The following is an 18,713-nucleotide window of genomic DNA, read 5'->3' as shown; positions in this document are numbered from 1 at the left end:
CTCTTATTAGGTCTGGAACTTAGGCCAAGGAAGAGAATTATTCCAGGGTTTTGTAATGACAATAACTCAATTGCCATGCATGTAGTTTTCTTATTTTTTGATATGGGTAGACCGTTGGTGTATAATCCTAGATGTTAATGTTGTGTGACATTTATTTTATCTGTAGATTTCACTACATAATACCACCCAGAAGAGAGGGATTCTGGCAGGATTTATTTCTCTATAAAGATTTAGGACTATGTTGATTTCTAATTTGAAACATGTGCTGAACTGCACCTATTTCTCAGGTTATTAATTTTGAGATCATTCTTACTTCATCTTTACCAAGACTACAGTCTTAGGACTCTCCCTCATGATGAGGTGATTTGGTCTGTGTCATTTGTTCTGTTAATTCTTTTAAAGAATTACAATCTCTCTTTTTTTTTTTGTACAATTCAGTGGCTTTTAGTATATTCATACAGTTGTATAACCATTACCACGATTAATTTTAGAACATCTTCGTCGCCCTTATAAAAACTACATAACTATTAGCAATCACTGACCCCCCAAGCCCCACAGTCCTAGGCAAACACTAACCCAATAATTCTGTCTCTGTGGATTTGCCTATTCTAAATGTTTCATACAAATATAGAATTATACACTATGTGGTCTTTCATGACTTGCTTTTTTCACTTAGCATAATGTTTTCAAGGTTATTTCATGTTGTAGCATGTATCAATACTTCGTTTTTTTCTTTTTTTTTTCTGGCTAAATAATACGCATTGCATTGCTATATAACATTTACTTATTCACTCATCAGTTGATTGTCATTTGGGTTGTTTCCTCTATTTCTTTTTTACTATTATGCATAAAGCGGCTATAAAAATTTGTGTGTACATTTTGTTGTGTACATATGTTTTCTAATTTTTCTTGGGTATAACTTAGAAATGTTGGGGCAAGTGGTGACTCTATGTTTAACCTCTGAGGAACTGCCAGACTGTTTTCCAAAGGAGATGCACTATTTTACAGTCTCATCAACACCATATTAAGTGTTCCAATTTCTCCACTTTCTCTCCAACATTTATTACTATCTATCTTTTTGATTACAGCCATCCTAGTGGGTGTGAAGTGGTGTCTCAGTTTGGTTTTGTTTGCATTTCCCTAATGGCTAGAGATGCTGAGAATGTTTTCATGAGTTTATTGTCCATTTGTATATCTGCTTTGGAAAATTATCTATTCAGATCCTTTATCCATTTTTAATTGTGTTATTTGTTTTTTTTTATTATTGAGTTTAAAAGTTCTTTGTATATTCCAGATACAGCTATTACTTGCAAATATTTTTTCCCTTTTGTGGGTTGTCTTTTCACTGTTTTGATGGTATTCTTTGAAATGCAAAATATTTCAATTCTTATTAAGTCAAATTTATCTATTTGTTTCTTTCATAGCTTGTCTTGTTGCTGTCATGTCTAGCAAGGCTTTGACTAACCCTAGTTCCTAAAATTTACTCATAAACTTCCTTCTAAGCGTTTTATAGTTTTAGCTCTTAGACTTACATCTGTGACCCATTTGGAATAAATTTTTGTATATGGTGTGAGGTATGAGTCCAACTTTATTCTTTTACATGTGGATATGTAGTCTACCCAACACCACTTGTTGAAAAGACTCTCCTTTCCCCACTGAGTCATCTTGTTACTCTTATCAAAAATCAATTATCTGTAAATGTGACTTATTCTGCTTTTAATTTTTAACATATGGTGTTTTAGGAATCTAGGAAACTACTGGTGACAAAACTCTGTCACACAGAGACCAGATGTCAAATCAAGGCTAGAAGTGACTGCATCCCAGATCCATATACTGCACAGCTGGCCTCTAGTTAACTGGTCCCATTTCATGTTCCAGGCACCTGATGAAATGGAGAGTTGAAGTCAAGAGAAGTAATGACGCTAATGATATTAACAGTAGTAATAATAACTGTAAATATTGAGTACCTACTATGTACCATGGACTGTTTTAATCACTGTATCATATAATCCCTGCAACCACCTTGCCCAGGCAGATACCACTGAAGAGAGAGAGAAGTGAAAAAAAAAAAAAAAATGTAGTGCAGCGAAATTAAGGAACATGTTCAAGGTCACTTAGCCAGGAAATGACAAAATGAGATTTAAAGCTAGACAATGCAGCATTAGAGATCATCTTACCAATCACTACTATAGACTTTCTAGACTTTTCTCAAATAATTTTTAAAAAATCACCAATTTCCCAAAGTAAATTGATTTGGGTTTATTTTTTCTTCATGTGTACAAATGTTGTCTCTGTGTTCTCATCACTGTGTGACTCACATGAAGAAGAATCTAGGTGTTGAGGTAAATCATTTCGTATTAACCAAGGAGAGGCCATTAAAGCTGATGAAAGTATTCTGAGTTTTACTCCAGGGTTGCAAAAAAGAAACCATGATTTTGTCTTTACAGGATTTATCAAGTCAATGAAAGCGAGTGCCCATAACAGTGTTGTGTATGTAAAAGCTGGGTCTGGATGTGTATTTTGGAAAGATCATGGCTTCTGGAGTCAAATAGTCATGAATTCAGTGTACGACATGGGTTAAGATCTTAACCTCTATGAACTCTCATCAGTGAGATAGAAACAGTAAAACATTCAGGATTGTTAAGAGAATTTCCAGATAATAATACTGCCTAGCACAATGCCTACGGCATAGAACAAATGCAATAAGAGCTATTTTTACTTTTATTATGATGGTGGTTATTTTCTTCAAATGGGAAATGGCTTACAAAACATGTCTAAAAGCATGTTCAAAGCTCACACATGCATTGGCAAAAAGGAGTGCTGTTGTATACCTTTCAGTAAAATTAGAGAAAATATACTACTTTCTGGAAACTCAACACTACCTTCCATCTGCATTATCTCCTGACTTGAATGGTTGGGTGCCCACAGCCCTTTTGCATTAAATTTTACATAGATTTTATGACCCTTTTATTACATGTAATATCTGAATACTCCAACTTCTCAGTTCCTCTCTGTCTCCCTCCTTGGTGTGGTAGGAAATAAAGTTCACAACAGCATTATAATAGTTCGGCTGGAATTCAGAAGTGGGGATTACCATGTAGTTATCTTGAGGAAATTCCAAAAATGTATACTTTTTATGTCCATATATAAAAATTGCATTAAATTTAGGCCAAGCCAAAACATGTCCCAGCTTGAGTTTCCAGAGCTTATGGCTTCATAATGCTGTCGTCTCTTTCCCCCTCTTCACTTGAAAAACAAATAATAAACAGAGCCAGAGTAACTTGGTTGGTCCTGAAGAAAGATGGAGTTCTTTCCTTTCTGTTTTGTATTTTTTGTTTTGTTTTGTTTTCCCCAGGGGACGAGGGATGCTCTTCTCTGAAATGGGTGCCTGTCTTTACAGACTGCCTCTGGGACCCATATCTGCGTCCCATTATGATTTAATCTTTGGTTCATCTGTTTTATTTATAAGCCCTCTGGAGCCTTGTAAAGCTGACCTTTAATATGAGCCCCTCTTAACATTAGGAAAGGATCTTCAACTAGCTTTTGCTCCTAGAAACTTCTTCAACAGTCCACTAATCTGTTTTTCATCTTTTGGTACTCACCTCCCATGCACATGACCATGTGTGCCAAGCAGGTATAATCCAGAAGTTCTTGGGGAAACTGGCTTCACTGGATGTAGAGAGCTGGTCATTCTGAAGGTAGAAGGAAACCTGGGTACCAACGCAGTCAGTATTTCTCAACCACAGATGTTTCCATACCCAGTGGAACCCAGAAGTAGTCTGTGGACCCAGAAACTTATCAAAATTCCTAAGAATTACCTTTTCCATGACCCTCATGCCCACCAGCAAATATGATAAGCCACCTCCTGCCCATCTTGTCTGTCAAAAGCTAACAAAGTAATGGCCTTATATGAGTTTTTCCTCTTCTTCACTGGTTTCTTTGTACACCACAAAAATCCTTGATGTTTGCTATTCTACCCCTGCTGGTGTCTCCCTCCCAGTTGATTCTTACACAAATTTCTTTATCTTCAGTTGGAATTAATTGGTCCAAAGTGTTGATACTAAGACGTACAAGCCTGGGAGTATACAAACCCAGGAGAATAAGGAGCCTGTGTCACCACACAGTTGGCTTCCCTGAAGTGTTAGGTGAAAGTAAGGCCAGTGATTGGGCCTGTAAAGTGTTCTGGAGCCCACATGATCGGTGTCTGGGGAGGCTGTAAGGATTAAACAAACAGGTAGCATTAGATTGTATCACTGTCTTTTATTGTGCTATAAAATGGCTCATTTGGGGGGAAAATGTGCATTTAAACTTTTCTGCTGAGATCAAACACTGTCCTAGTGGTTTTCAACGTAATTCATTTGTTTCTTCTTCTTCTTACCCTTTTGACCTCCATCCCCAGATTTCTTTCTTTCCTTTCCTTTTCTTTCTTTCTTTTTCTTTCTTTCTTTCTTCCTTTCTTTCTTTCTCCCTCCCTCCCTCCCTCCCTCCTTCCTTCCTTCCTTTTCTCTCTCTCTCTCTTGCCCTCCCTTTCTCTCTCTCCTTCTGGCTTGAATTTAAACCTACTAGTTCTGCCATTATTAATTATGTGACTTTTTGACAAGCTTATTAAATTCTCTGAGGTTCATTTTTTTGGATCTCTAAAACTGGGATAATAAAACCTGTCTCATAGGCTATTGAGAGTTTCAAATGAAACACAGTATGTAAAAGCCACAGCCTTGCATTTTTCCTAGGCTTCACAGGTACTGAGCATATGTGAATTATTTTTTACTTCTCCCTTCCAAAAAGTTACACTGCAGACTACAGATGGGGACATCTATGGCCTGATGTTTCAACTCTTGTAGAACAGGAATCAGTGTGACTATATGTCCACATGCACAGATGCTCCCACTGTCCCCCGAAGACTTCCCTGGACAGGGGAGAGGGTGCTAATGATGCAGGTGACTGAAAAAAAAAAAATTGGCTTCAGTACATTGAGATCTACCAGTCTTAGGGGCTGAATTTCATCTCCTGAAAATTCATATGTTGAAGTCCTAACCCCCAGTATTCTAGCATGTGACTGTATTTGAAGATAAGGTCTTGAAAGAGGTAATCAACATAGAATGAGATCATTAGGTTGGGCTCTGATCCAACATGACTGGTGTCCTTCTAGGATGAGAAGATTAGAACTCAGATAAGCACAAGCACAGAGGGAAGACCTTGTGAAGACACAGGGAAAAGACAGCCATCTACAAGCCAAGGGGAAAGGCCTCAAAAGAAGTAAGAATTGTGAGGAATTGTGAGACCTCCAGAACTGTGAGAAAATAAATTTCTGTTGTTTAAGCCACTTGGTCTCTGGGACTTTGTTACAGCAGCCCTAGGAAACTAACAAAACCATAAACCCATGCCTATATTTCTGTAACTGTAAAATTAAGCTCAGCTATAGGAGGAGAAAGCAGAAATATTTAGGTTATGAAGGGTCTAGAGTTTAAAAACACAAAGGGAGATTCTTGGTCAAAATAACTTGTTCTATGACCAATGAATGGTCTAACTGACTGTCCTGGCTACAAAATGTAGGCTAAACAATTGTAGAAAAGGCATGCTTTGACTTGAAGCTAACAGGCTGGTGTTAGTCACGCCTCTGCATAATGCCTTTTCAGCAGCTGCTGAGAATTATCTCTGCCTTTTAATCCTCTCATTTCAGAGTTGTTTCAGGCAGATTATTCCTAAAAACCTCATGCAATTAATATAAATTATTTAGATTGGCTGCTTTAGTGAGTGTCAGATTTTCCAGCATAGGACAAGATGTTATAACTATTATTACTCCTAATTACTGTGTTGCAGAGCACATATGACAACTGGACTTGAAACTGGGGGAAAAAAATTGAGGTTTAATTATAGCAAAAGTTTATGAGCAGGAAAACTTGGAATTGGAATCACCATTTTCCATCAAAAGTTTACCTTCTGGTAGTTTCTTGTGGTTTAGAGATAAACTGCATGGTTGGCCTCACAGATTTGTCCCAGACTAGCTATGTAACCTTGGTCATGTGCTGCTCTCCCTTGTGTCTATTTTGGTGACTAAGGTTAGGGTCTACTCCGTGAGGCTGCTGTGAAGTTGAAATGAATTAATACATGGAAAGCCCCCAGAATAAGCCTCGTATATCATAATTTCCAAGCACATGAGAGATCTAATTATTAATATTGTTATTATTACGTTCAAGAAAGTAGTCCAAGGGGCAATAGTGTCGTATGGTAGACAAGGAGTCAGGCCAACTGAGACCTGAATCCCAGCTCTGTCAATCACAAGTGACTGAGTAAATAACTTGAGTTATTTGAGCACAAGTGCCTTAGCTCTCTACCTCACTGGTGGGCCAGGTGTGTGATGAATATTAATTGCTCATATTTACTGAGTGCTATGACATCTCAGGTACTATGCTGATAGCCTTACTGCGTCTACCAAGTGAACACTCTCTTCAGATTTCTATCCTACCTACTCATTATTTTCATTTCCTAGACAAAGAAATTAAGGCTTGGAGACAGTGAGCAATTGGCTTGGGGTCACTCAGCTTCTTACTGGCAATGCCAGGCAGTCTGACTCCAAATCCTAAACATTGTACCCAAAGCACCTGGCATGGTGTGGGTCTTGTAGGAGTTGGTTAATAACTATATTTTATTTTGTTTTTATTTTTATTTATTTATATTTTTTTGGCGGTAAACGGGCCTCTCACTGTCGTGGCCTCTCCCGTTGCGGAGCACAGGCTCCGGATGCGCAGGCTCAGCGGCCATGGCTCACGGGCCCAGCCGCTCCGCGGCATGTGGGATCTTCCCGGACCGGGACACGAACCCGTGTCCCCTGCATCAGCAGGTGGACTCCCAACCACTGCACCACCAGGGAAGCCCTATTTTGTTTTTAATTGGAGGGCAAATCACCCATTTCCTTGAGATGGCATCCTGCAGGAGCAAGTTGTCTTATAGTTAAAGAGGAAGAGTTGATACAACTTAAAATGGGCATAGCCTATCAATAACTATCCTTGATATTATCAGTGATTATCCAATCTTTCCCTACTCTCATCAGCCTCTTAATCTGATTTCCAGCCCTTGAACCCTGCTCTTTGGAGCTGAAATTTACTTATACTTTGCTAAAACTTCTAACAAGTATTAGATTGAATGACTGAGATATCACCCACTTATTTATATTCATGCTGATCACAGCTGGAAAAAACAAGATTTAATAATTATAGCCAATTAAAATAAATAATTCAAGTCTCTCCCTTTTATTAGAGTGCCTTATGCTACATAGACTTCTTGAATGAATGTTCTGTTCACTTTGGAATCACATTGCTTTCTGCTGATGCAGACCCCCATTCTTTCATGGAATAAATTTTTATTGAGTTAATACTATGTCTTAGAGGGTATTGTGAGTCTGGGACCATAGTAGTGACAAAAACATTAAAACACCCCTACCCTAATAAACCTAACATTCTAGAGGAGGGAGCCAGACAGTAAGTAAATGAATGATGCCAGAAGGTTTTAAATACTTTGGAAAGGCAGCATGTTGTAATGGCTGGGTGCAGACTGTGAAGTTAGACTTCTTGATTTCAGTCTCAGCTCTGTCTCTTGCCAACTGTGTGACTTGGACAAGTTATTAACTTCTCAGTGCCTCCATTTTCTCATCTATAGAATGGAGTGATAATAATACTATCTATCTCATAGGGACATTTGAAACTTATATGAATCAATATCTATAATGGTACTTAAAGGAATGTATAAGCGTGTTCTACATAAATGTTTGATAAATGTGGAGAAAAATTAACCAGGGGAAGACACAGTAAGTTTTAGAGGAGATGTCATACAGTTTGTAACAGGGAAGTCACTAAGAAGGTATTGTTTAGCAAATCTGCTGGATATGTTTGAATAATAGCATGGACATGGGGTATAAAAGAAAAGGAAGTATCAACAATGGCTGGAAGGATTTTGCCCTAAAAAGGAATAAATGAATGAGATGAGGAAATTGGGGTGCAGCAGGTGTATGATGGGGGAATATGAGGAGCACACATTAAGTTTCAGGTGTGGGGCTTCCCTGGTGGCTCAGTGGTTAAGAATCCACCTGCCAGTGCAGGGGACACGGGTTTGAGCCCTGGTCCGGGAAGATCCCACATGCCGTGGAGCAACTAAGCCCGTGCACCACAACTACTGAGGTTGCGTTCTAGAGCCCACGAGCCACAACTACTGAAGACCGTGCACTTAGAACCCATGCTCCGCAACAAGAGAAGCCACCACAATGAGAAGCCCATGCACCACAATGAAGAAGACCCAAAGCAGCCAAAAAAAAAAAGTTTGAGGTGTGTTGGGAATCTTTAATGCAGACATAGAAAGGTAGCTGCAGGAGTTTAGAGTTCAAGAGAGAAGCTCATGTTGGAAATATAAATTTTGGAGTCATTGCATATGGATGGTATTTAAAGCTATGAGGCAGTATGGGAGCACAAAGGAAGTGAAGGTAGATAAGGAAGAAAAGCAAGAATGAAGTTCTAGATCACCCAAATTAAAAAAGAGGAGAAATCAGCCAAGGCGACTGAGAAACGGCCAGCACAATGGCAAGAAAACCAAGAAAGTAATGTTCTGGATGCAAAGTGAAGGGGGAAAAGTGTAAGAATTTGGAGAGAATGATAAACTTCTCTAAATGCTGCTGACAAGTCAACTGAGGCTGACAATTAGCCATTGGAGTTAAAAATGTAGAGGTTATTGGTGGCCTAGAGAAGCATGGCTTTGGCGGAGTGATGGAGGCAGATACTTCTCTGAATTTAAGAAAGTTATTTTAAGAGATAGTTGAAGAAGAGGAATTTGAGACCATGAGTACAGGCAACTCTTAAAGAGCATTGCTGCTCTAGTAAGAGGTGGGAAGGCAGCGTGTAAATGCTAGAGTGGCTAAGTACAGTGGTGGAGAAGTTCTCTAATGATTGCGTCGCTTTTCTTAAGTAGGAATCAAGAATACAAGCTGAAAGAAAGAGTTAGGGAGATGTTAGAGGCTTGAATAAAAGGGCAAACGTATAAAATTGTTCTGCTGGAAGTGAGAGAGTGAGTGGACCAAGGATTTGGCACTGGATTGCTGGACACTATTAAGAGCCCACTTGAAGTTCATGTGTACATATTTCAGGGGACACTAGTCAGAGTGTTATGTGTTTTCCAACTGCCATGCTCTTTAGTTAGGGTACATGCATGAAGTAGGCAGAGAGTGGGGCTTAACTAGGGTTCTGCTTTTGCTAATTGTGTGTGATGAAGGGGAAGATGAGCAAGGAAATTAAGGGTATATGTATGGAGTGATTTTTAATAAATACAATGGAATTTAAACTGGGATGGGGAGTAGAAAGAACATCAGGAAGAGAGACAGTGAAAAAGTTCAGTTAAGATTTTACTGGAATCAAACTAAAGAAAGAATTATCTGGAATGATAAGAAGTGGTGGTCAGAGAGTGGGGTGCATAGAACTATGATTGTGGAAGGGTTGTGGTTATTGGTAATGACTGGGTCTGGATTATGAACATGGAAGTGGGTGGCTAAGGTAGAGTGAAGGATGTAATCAAAGGGAAAAAAGGCTCAATGAATTGAGATACTGAGGTGTTGGATAGGTCATTACATGTGTATAAGAATTATCAAGGACTTCCCTGGTGTGCAGTGGTTAAGAATCCGCTTGCCAATGCAGGGGACACAGGTTTGAGCCCTGGTCAGGGAAGATCCCACATGCCGTGGAGCAACTAAGCCCGTGCGCCACAACTACTGAGCCTGTGCTCTAGAGCCCGTGCTCCGCAACAAGAGAAGCCACTGCAGTGAGAAGCCCACACACCACAGTGAAGACCCAATGCAGCCAAAAATAAAAAAGTAATTAATTAATTTAAAAAAAAGAATTATCAACTAATAAGAGTAGTGCTGGAAAGGTCAGCCTGGAGGAAAAAAAAAATCTTCCAGAAACTAAGGGGAATGACACAGGACATAACTGAAAAACAGAAGAGTTGTTCGTGATCTAATCTGATGTCAAGGGATTCAAATATGGAGGCTTTAGAGGGAGAAGTGAGGGATGGATTGAGAATAGTCTCGAAGGGCAGGGAGGAACAAGAACACCTTGCCACCTCTAGGCCCAGTAGCTGTAGGGCTGTGGCAGTAACACAACTACCACCTGAGAGTGCTTCAAGGAAGTAGTTCTTGGGGAGACTCTGGTTTCAGTTAGAGTGAGAAGTTCAAGAGGAAATTCAGAGAACAATTGGAAGGTGGAGGAGATTGAATTGCTGAGGGACTGAGAATTCTAATGGGTGCAGGGGGATGGTTTCAGAAGTTGGGGAGTAGTAAAAACGGAATAGAAGAGGGGGCATGCAGAACCTTACGGGGATTAGAGGGAAGGGGTGGGATGACCTATAATTTACTTCTAACAGAAACAGGAATATGGGGCAACAAGAGATTAATCCTAATGGATTAATCCATCAAGGTAGGTGATGATGAATATTGGGTAGACAGGTTTGTAGGCTGGGATTCCCAGATCTCTGTGGATGGAGACCCTGAGGTGCTCTTAGTTTGTCAGCACCCAGAACAGTCTTGATCACTGGTAGGGAGGGGTGGATTTACTCAGTGTGCAGGGCTCCCCTCTGACAACTGTGAATGGGACTGAGGAGGTCTGGGAACCTGGGCATCACTTAGGCCTCTCTTAATACTCCTTAATGGAGTGTGAATACATTCATGCAAAGCTGCACTGACTAATGGCATTGGGCACTCATTGACCTACCTGCTGCTAGTTTGGAGGCTGAAAGTTTTCACACTGTGGTTAAATAGACTTCACAGCTGGCTGTGTTGGATTGTGAACCCTTTATGGAGGAGAAGTGCCACTGGCAATCAATCAAAAGCAGAAGTCTGTTGTTCCAGGGATGTGTTTAAACAGATCCCTTGGGCAGTGGCTGCAAGAAAATAAAAACTCCTCTAGCCAGGACATGCCCCAGGTTTCAAGTTTTCACATATGCCCTGGGGCCTGAATTCCTCTGGTCTCCTCAACCTCCAGGTTCCGGAGATATTGCAGTACCATTCCATTTTGGTGTTTCTCCTTGTTGACTCTTTGCTGATTCCTTCTTTTTTTTTTTTTTTTTCAGTTTTTTTTCCCCTTGTTCTTTATTGTTTTCAAGTTTTATTGAGAAATAATTGATATACATTATAAGTTTAAGTCATACAATTTGATGGTTTGATTAACATATATTGTGAAATGATTATAGAAATAGGTTCAGCTAACATTCATCATCTCATATAGATACAAAAAAAGAAAGAAGACGTGCAAAAAGAAAAACATTTTTCTCCTTGTGATGAGAACTCTTAGGATTTGTTTTTGTAACAACTTCCCTATATACCATACAGCAGTGTTAACTATATTCAACTATACCCCAATATAAAATATTTTCTAAAATTACAAATTTCCAGTTATAAATAATATGAGGGATGTAAGGTACAACATGCTGATTCCTTCTGAGGGTAGCAGACCGCTGAATCCCAGGAAGCTGCAGTGCCCTGTGTTTACTGTTCATGCTAATTTTGCTCTGCTGCAGAAGTGTCAGTCATTCCTGGTGCTCCGCAGGGTAAAAATCCATAGGTGGATGGACAGGTATATAATAAGTGGAAACATCAAGCAGGCACTGCTGGCAAGCTATAAGTGGGAGGGGAGCTGGTGAAGAACACTGACAGGCAGTGAAGGAAAAAAAGTGACAGAGCATGAATTCCCCAAGGGACAATTAGCCCACCGTGAAAACATACCCTAGTGAAACAACTCTGAGTTCCAAAGACAATTCTCAATTAAGTCCTCAGATGGTTTGCTGCTAAGAGCTGATGAATTGGTTTATTCCCCATTGCTCTCTGCAAAGTACTTTCAAACACCCACGACTCCATCTGTTTCATTTATTAATGAAAGTTAACTTAAATCCATAAAATTAGCAAAGAAACAGAGCAACCTGTCTGTGATAAGTGACCAGAATTCATTCCTGGGGTAGCCTTTATAGGATTGTCTGCAGGGGTAAAAGCTGAAGAATAAAAATATTTCAAGGATAAAATTTGCTTTGAGTTTCCTTTTTTTTTCCAGTACATAAGATAGGAGACAAAGACCAGGCTTATGGGAAAAATACGTTGATTTCATTGTCTTTTCTTGTCATATTCAAAAGGTAACCATTAGGACTCTCCAATAGGACACTGACCCAAAGGCAGTTTTATACTGGGAGATGTGTCAGTAGTTTCACATGGAAAGTCTTACAAAATAACTCCTGGCCAGTTTCTTTTTATACTTCTAAAGTTATGACTGAGTGCAGATTAAAACTGAACATTTGCTGTGCTATGGTCTGGACCTTGAGAGCAAGGGGGTTTAGATAAGAGTCAAAGCCAAGAATAATGAGCATTGTTGGGGGAACTTGTCCTCTGCCTTTCACAGGAGGGGAACTTTGTCCTGCTCACCAATAGGGAAGAGTGGTTGGTTTTTGTTGGCCCTGCCAAGTGGAATAAAATGAAAAAGGAGAAATAATTGCAGTACTTGCCCAAACAGAGCTCTTTGGTGACCTTGGCAAGAGAAAATTTTATGGAGTGGTAGGGGCTGATGTCAGATGAGGAAGCATCGAAAAGCATGGGAAAGGAAGAAGTGGAGACAGCCTGTATAAACAACTCTGGAGAAGTCTGGCTATTAAAAGAGAGGAAAAATTAATCAATGGCTTGGACGGGGAAGAGTGATGGTCCTTGAATAAGGCAATTTTACGCTGAGATACTGAAAGTTGTAGGCTGGTGGGAGTCATCCAGAGGCAGATGAGAGGAGAAAGTAATGATGTGGGAGAGAAGGGGAAACATTGACAGAGGAAATATTTGAGAAGGTCAGTAGAGGGGGAACCCCTTCAATAAGAGGAGGTGCATTTAATGCTGAAAGGAGGAAAGAAGGAAATGAGAGCATGGTGGGACTTAGCCATCCCAGTTGCATACCAACCAAGACGGAGCAGAGCCGTTGATAAATTGGGCCAGATATTTACATACAGAGAGAGAGTATTGTTGATCTAAGCTTGACGCATGCTTAAGTCTGAGCATCTCTCTTATGTGCAAACCTTGCATTTGTTCCCCAAATTTTGATTTTTTGAAAATGAGAGGGGGTGCAAAAATTATGTCCTTGTGATAAACTGTTTATCATAAACTCATCATTTCTTAGGGAAAAAAATATGTTGCATTTTGCATGTTCTAAGACAGCATCAACAGAATAGGGCAGAGAGAATATTATTTCTAAAAGCTTATGCATCATCCTCTTAAAATGTTAATGTCCCATTTCCAGCTGAACAAATAAACCTCTACTACTTGGATGCAACTAGTTCTAATGAATGTGAGTGCCAGGCTAGAAAATAAAGAACCGGCTTTTGATTGCAGAAGCATCTTTCATACGGGAAAAAAAAAGAAATTAAGTCATTATTTTAAAATTGCTCCATTAATGTACCACGAACAAAGGATGGTGAGCTTGAAAAGATTAAACAGCTTTTATTTTTGAGCACTTTATTTTCAACGGGATTATAAACAAGATCTTCATGAAACTCTTCAAACAGACAGAACACCAGGATGGAATACTGAACTGCTTTGGCCCACTTACTGTCTACCAGAACCAGTCTTGTTGTGCTTCCTTAAATGTAGTTGCGAGTTGTTTCCTTGTTGTTGTTGTTGAGTTGTGGAGAAAATGGAAGTGGCATATAGTTTACAATGCAAAGCACCTGGGAGAGCTAACTAAGCTATGGGAGACTTGATGTTTATCTGGGACAGCAGCAAAGAAACCCACTTGAGCATCTTTATGTTAGAAGGTGATTTGGAAGATGATTCAAATATTAAACTGGCAGTGAAGGTGAGTTTGCTTCTCTCTCCCAGGCCATTCTGTTACCTGAATTTGATTGAAGTAGGCATAGCAAATTTAAGGTTATTGCTGAAGCTATTTTACGTTTTTAGAGAATATATGTAATCATACATACAAACACCCACACACATTCATATTCACATAAATATCATTGAGAGAGATCTATTCCTGAAAAGACCTGTGGTCTACTTTTGAGACCTGTGGTTTGGAGATGATTGAGAAGAATTTTCTCATTATTATGATGGAGACAGGCCAGCTTGAGGCCAGATACTCAATCATAATTTGTAGGTGCACTGGTGGCTAAGAGGAACATACAGCATCGTTTAGCTCAACCTCTGAGCCAGGGAAATATATGCCCTTTACCCTTGGGATGAAAAACTAGTTCTTATGATGAAATGATACCCTCCTCCCAAATCGCCCTTGTATGTCCATAAAAGAACACCCAAATATCTGAATATGAATCAGCTTCACCTGTACACACACACACACACACACACACACACACACACACACACACACACACAGCTTTCTCTCTTATTCCTTCTGTATTATGCACTCCATTTTGGTTCGTGCTCCTTTCTTTAGCAAGCTCCTGCTATAAGTATAAAGGAAACGTTGATCATCTTCCAATATATCATTAAGTTGAGGAAGTGTGTTTTCAGGGTATATGAACACAGATGTGCACTTCACCCAAGGCTCTAAAAGTCATAAGGCTGGCAAAGATACATCCTACCTGAGAATGGCACAGACCACTGTGTTCCTTATTCCAGCTATTTATACATAAGCCAAGGAAGATAAGCTTTCTAGTTATGTCCACACTGTGATAGCACAATGAATAAATCAACTGTCTAATTCAATCCAACAAATTGTTAATTCAATTACCAAATAAAACTAAGGAGAATTAGTTAGTTGTCCTGATGTATTCTTACAACAAAAAATCTTTTAAAATAGATTACCTTACATCTATTAGAATGGCTATCAACAAGAAGACAAGAGATAGCAAGTGTTGGTGAGGATATGGAGAAAAGAGAACACTTGCGCACTGTTGATGGAAATGTAAATTGGTACCATTATGGAAAACAGTATGGAGGTTCCTCAAAAAATTAAAAATAGAGAATTCCCTGGCAGTGATTAGGACTCCACGCTTCCACTGCAGGGTACAGGGGTTCGATCCCTGGTTGGGGAACTAAGATCCTGCAAGCTGCGTGGGGCGTGGCCAAAAAAAATTAAAAATAGATCTACCGTGGGATCCACCAATCCCACTTCTGGGTATATATCCAAAGGAATGGAAACAGGCTAAGGAAAAGATATCTGCTCTCCCATGTTTATTGCAGCTTTATTCACAATAACCAAGATATGGAAACAACACAAATGTCTGTCAATGAATGAATGGATAAAGAAGGTGTGGTATATGTATAAAATATGGAATATTATTCAGCCAAGAGAAAGAAGGGAATCCTGTCACTTGCTGCAACATAGCTAGACCTTGAGGGCATTATGTTAAGTGAGATAAGTCAGACAGAGAAAGACAAATACTATATGATATCACTTATATGTGGAATCTAAAAAAGGCGAGCTCAAAGAAACAGAGCAGAATGGTGGTTACCAGAGGATGGAAGGTGGGGGAATTGGGGAGATCTAGGTCAAAGGGTACAAATTTGCAACTAGAAGATGAATAAGTTCTGGGCATCTAATGCACAGCATAGGGATTATAGTCAATAATAATATATTATATAATTCAGGATTGCTAAGAGACTAGATCTTAAATGTTCTCACCACAAAAAAGAAATGATAATTAAGTGACATGATGCAGATTTTAGCTAACACTACGGTGGTAATCATATTACTATATAAAATGTATCAACTCAATACAGTGTACACCTTAAATTTACAGTGTTATATATCAATCATATCTTGATAAAAATAATAAAATAAAAAATCTGCTTGTGCTGGTTCTAACCATCTTCTCTTCCCATTCCTTTTCTGTCCTACTAAGTTAGTTGTTTTCCCCAAATTACCTGTCGGAATCAATGAGGTGGCACTGGGCTCAGAGGAGTCATAGAAAGGAGGCTGATCTTTAAGAGTTTGACTAATAAATCATCTAATGTTAGGATGGAGACAGGAGCTGAAAGCTGAAGAGCCCTTGACAGCAGACTAATCAATGTCATGAACATATCTAAAGAAAGAAGGTGCCAACTGAAGTAGGTGGGTGGTAAGACCCAAATACACACACACATTCATAGAGATCCCTGAAGGGTGAAATCCCACTCATCTCCCAGCAGGAACCTAGGGAGAGTGTCATAGGAAGCACTGTGACAAAGAACATCCTTTGAGAGGGGCTGGATGTAAAGTGAAGCTCTTCAACCACTCATCTCCCCAGACCCCACACCACCATCTCTTCCTCTTCAAGGCAAAACACCTTGCCTTGATCACCTGTGTCTGAAGCAAGAGTCAGGCTGGATTTACCCATTTTCCCTTACCCTTTGCTTCTAGAATTCATCAATTTCTATTGATGCTTACCTTGAAACCTCTTTCTGCTCTGCTGCCTGAACCTCGTCTCGTACATGTACAGCACTTCCCAGGCTCTTCTGCCAACTGGCTCCAGACTGGGCTAGCCCTTGGGAAAGCTGGAAGGCCTGGGATATTGGAGCACGGGAGAAGGGGGAAGCCAGGGCTTGGTGGCCTCTGTTCTACATCTGGAAAACACCATTAGCAGCAGCCACCTCTTCTCCAACCTCTCAGGGAGTCAGCGTCCTCTTTACAAGCCCCCTACTGGGTAATCTCAGCTGCTCGCTCTGGAATACCTCTTCTCTTTGCTTCTCCAGCCAGGGGTGGCATTGTTGCCTGTCTGTCACTAATTCTGGGTTGCTCCAAGTCCTCCTTGGCTTTACAAAATTTCCATCACCCATGAAACCCATTTCCTTCAATAAGTTTCCCCCTGATTCAAATATACATGTGTTTTATTTATTTTTTTAATTTTGACTTTAGATCCTGACATCCTCTCTTGTCATCAAGTCCCATTCATTTCGACTCTTACTGCCACTCCTATTCCAGGTCCCCAGGAACATGAGTGCTTTCCAAGAAAGGAGCCTTCCCGGGAACAGGGCCCTGGGTACAGTTCTTTCCAAAGTCCTACTTTCATCTTTTGCTTAAGAACCTAGGTAATTAACACATAACTGGCATTTGTTGAAAGCTTTCTTGAAAGTGTCATTCATTATGCTCCCACACCAAGAGCACCACAAAGGTGATCTCATTTCATCCCTCCAATGAGCCTGTGAGGAAGGCACTGTTAATGCTACTACCGACCAGGGCTCTTGGCCTTCCCCAATCATTAGAAATTGACTAGAGGCCGGATAAGGATTTCAGGCAAGGCATTATTGGGGCCCCTGCTTCAGCCGGTGGGGGAGGGGTGTGGAAAACAAGTAACAGTTTCCCTTGCTCGCTTCTCAAGGGGTGGTGAGCTGGTTCCTTATATGGTGTGAGGGTAGGTAGGAGTGTGTCCAGGGGGTCCGGCCGGAGGGGTGGCTTAGGTGGATTGCCCACCCCTTAGGTGGTGTTGCGTGCAAGGGGCATGTGCAGTACCCTGCTTTTGCTCCCAACACCCTCTCTTTGCTCCAGGCTCTTCAGAAGTGGCAGCTGGGTTGCTTTTTGGTCTTTTTGTATCTTGTCCAGAATTTGCCCCAGATGCACATGCAGGCAGTTATTTTTAGTCTCTTATAGTGTCTTTGTATCTTTTTGCTGAGGAGATGTTTGCCCAGGTGCAAGGACTGTAGCAAAGGGTCCCAGGTCCCAGGTTTTAGGTCCCACCCTGTCTCATTATCACTGCCTTTTACAGATGTGTAGAGGATGTAGTTCTGCCCCCCTCCCCCAACCAGGCCTGTATTTTCACTATTCTGTAAGAAGTCATGCATGTGTCCATCCTTGTTCCTTTCCATATGGTGTTCTTCCCTTTCTGGAGTACCCTCCTTGGCTCTAACTTCACTCAAATCAAACCTATTTCTTTCTAAGTCCCTTTCTCTGTGAAGCTTCCTATGTCAGAATCCTCTTACTCTGAACTTCAAGCGCACAGGTCCCTAAATGTATTTTACCAGAATTTATATTTAACTGACAGCTTCCTGGAAGTGACAGCTCGTGAAGGTATCCTTTTGTTTAAAGAGGCTATGACCCCACTCAATCTAGAGGGGTCATTGAGGCATCCAGGGGCTGTGGAGAGCAGGGTTTGAAAGTTACGTTTTAAGACCACACGTACTCTAGGTCAAAGTTTTATATTCAGGGACTTGTGAGGTATGTCACAAGAAATTTGCTACCAACTATGTTTCAAGTATCAAAGTTTGGAAATGATTTTCTCTGCCAATCTTAAAAAAAAAAACCAAAACAACACAAAATGTTGATAAATTAGACCAGATGTGAGGGTATATGCCTTGCATGTGTTTTTGTTTTATTTGGCAAAATCAGAGGCCATGTTCTCATTCCCCACCCTGACCACCCCCAGGGCAGTGCTTACTAAGTCTCTATTGCTTTGTTGCAAAAGGAGAATTAGAGTCCTGGGGTTGAGATTAGCACTTGTTACTTTTTTTTTTTTTTTTTTTTTAAAGATGTGTCTTTTCTTTTTAATTAATTAATTAATTAATTAATTTTTGGATGCGTTGGGTCTTCGTTTCTGTGCGAGGGCTCTCTCTAGTTGCGGCAAGCGGGGGCCACTCTTCATCGCTGTGTGCGGGCCTCTCACTATCGCGGCCTCTCCTGTTGTGGAGCACAGGCTCCAGACGCACAGGCTCAGTAGTTGTGGCTCACGGGCCCAGTTGCTCCGCGGCATGTGGGATCTTCCCAGACCAGGGCTCGAACCCGTGTCCC

Source organism: Grampus griseus (assembly GCF_964374135.1).
Source record: "Grampus griseus genome assembly, chromosome: 2".
Lineage (NCBI taxonomy): Eukaryota > Metazoa > Chordata > Mammalia > Artiodactyla > Delphinidae > Grampus > Grampus griseus.
This window is presented reverse-complemented; position numbering follows the sequence as displayed.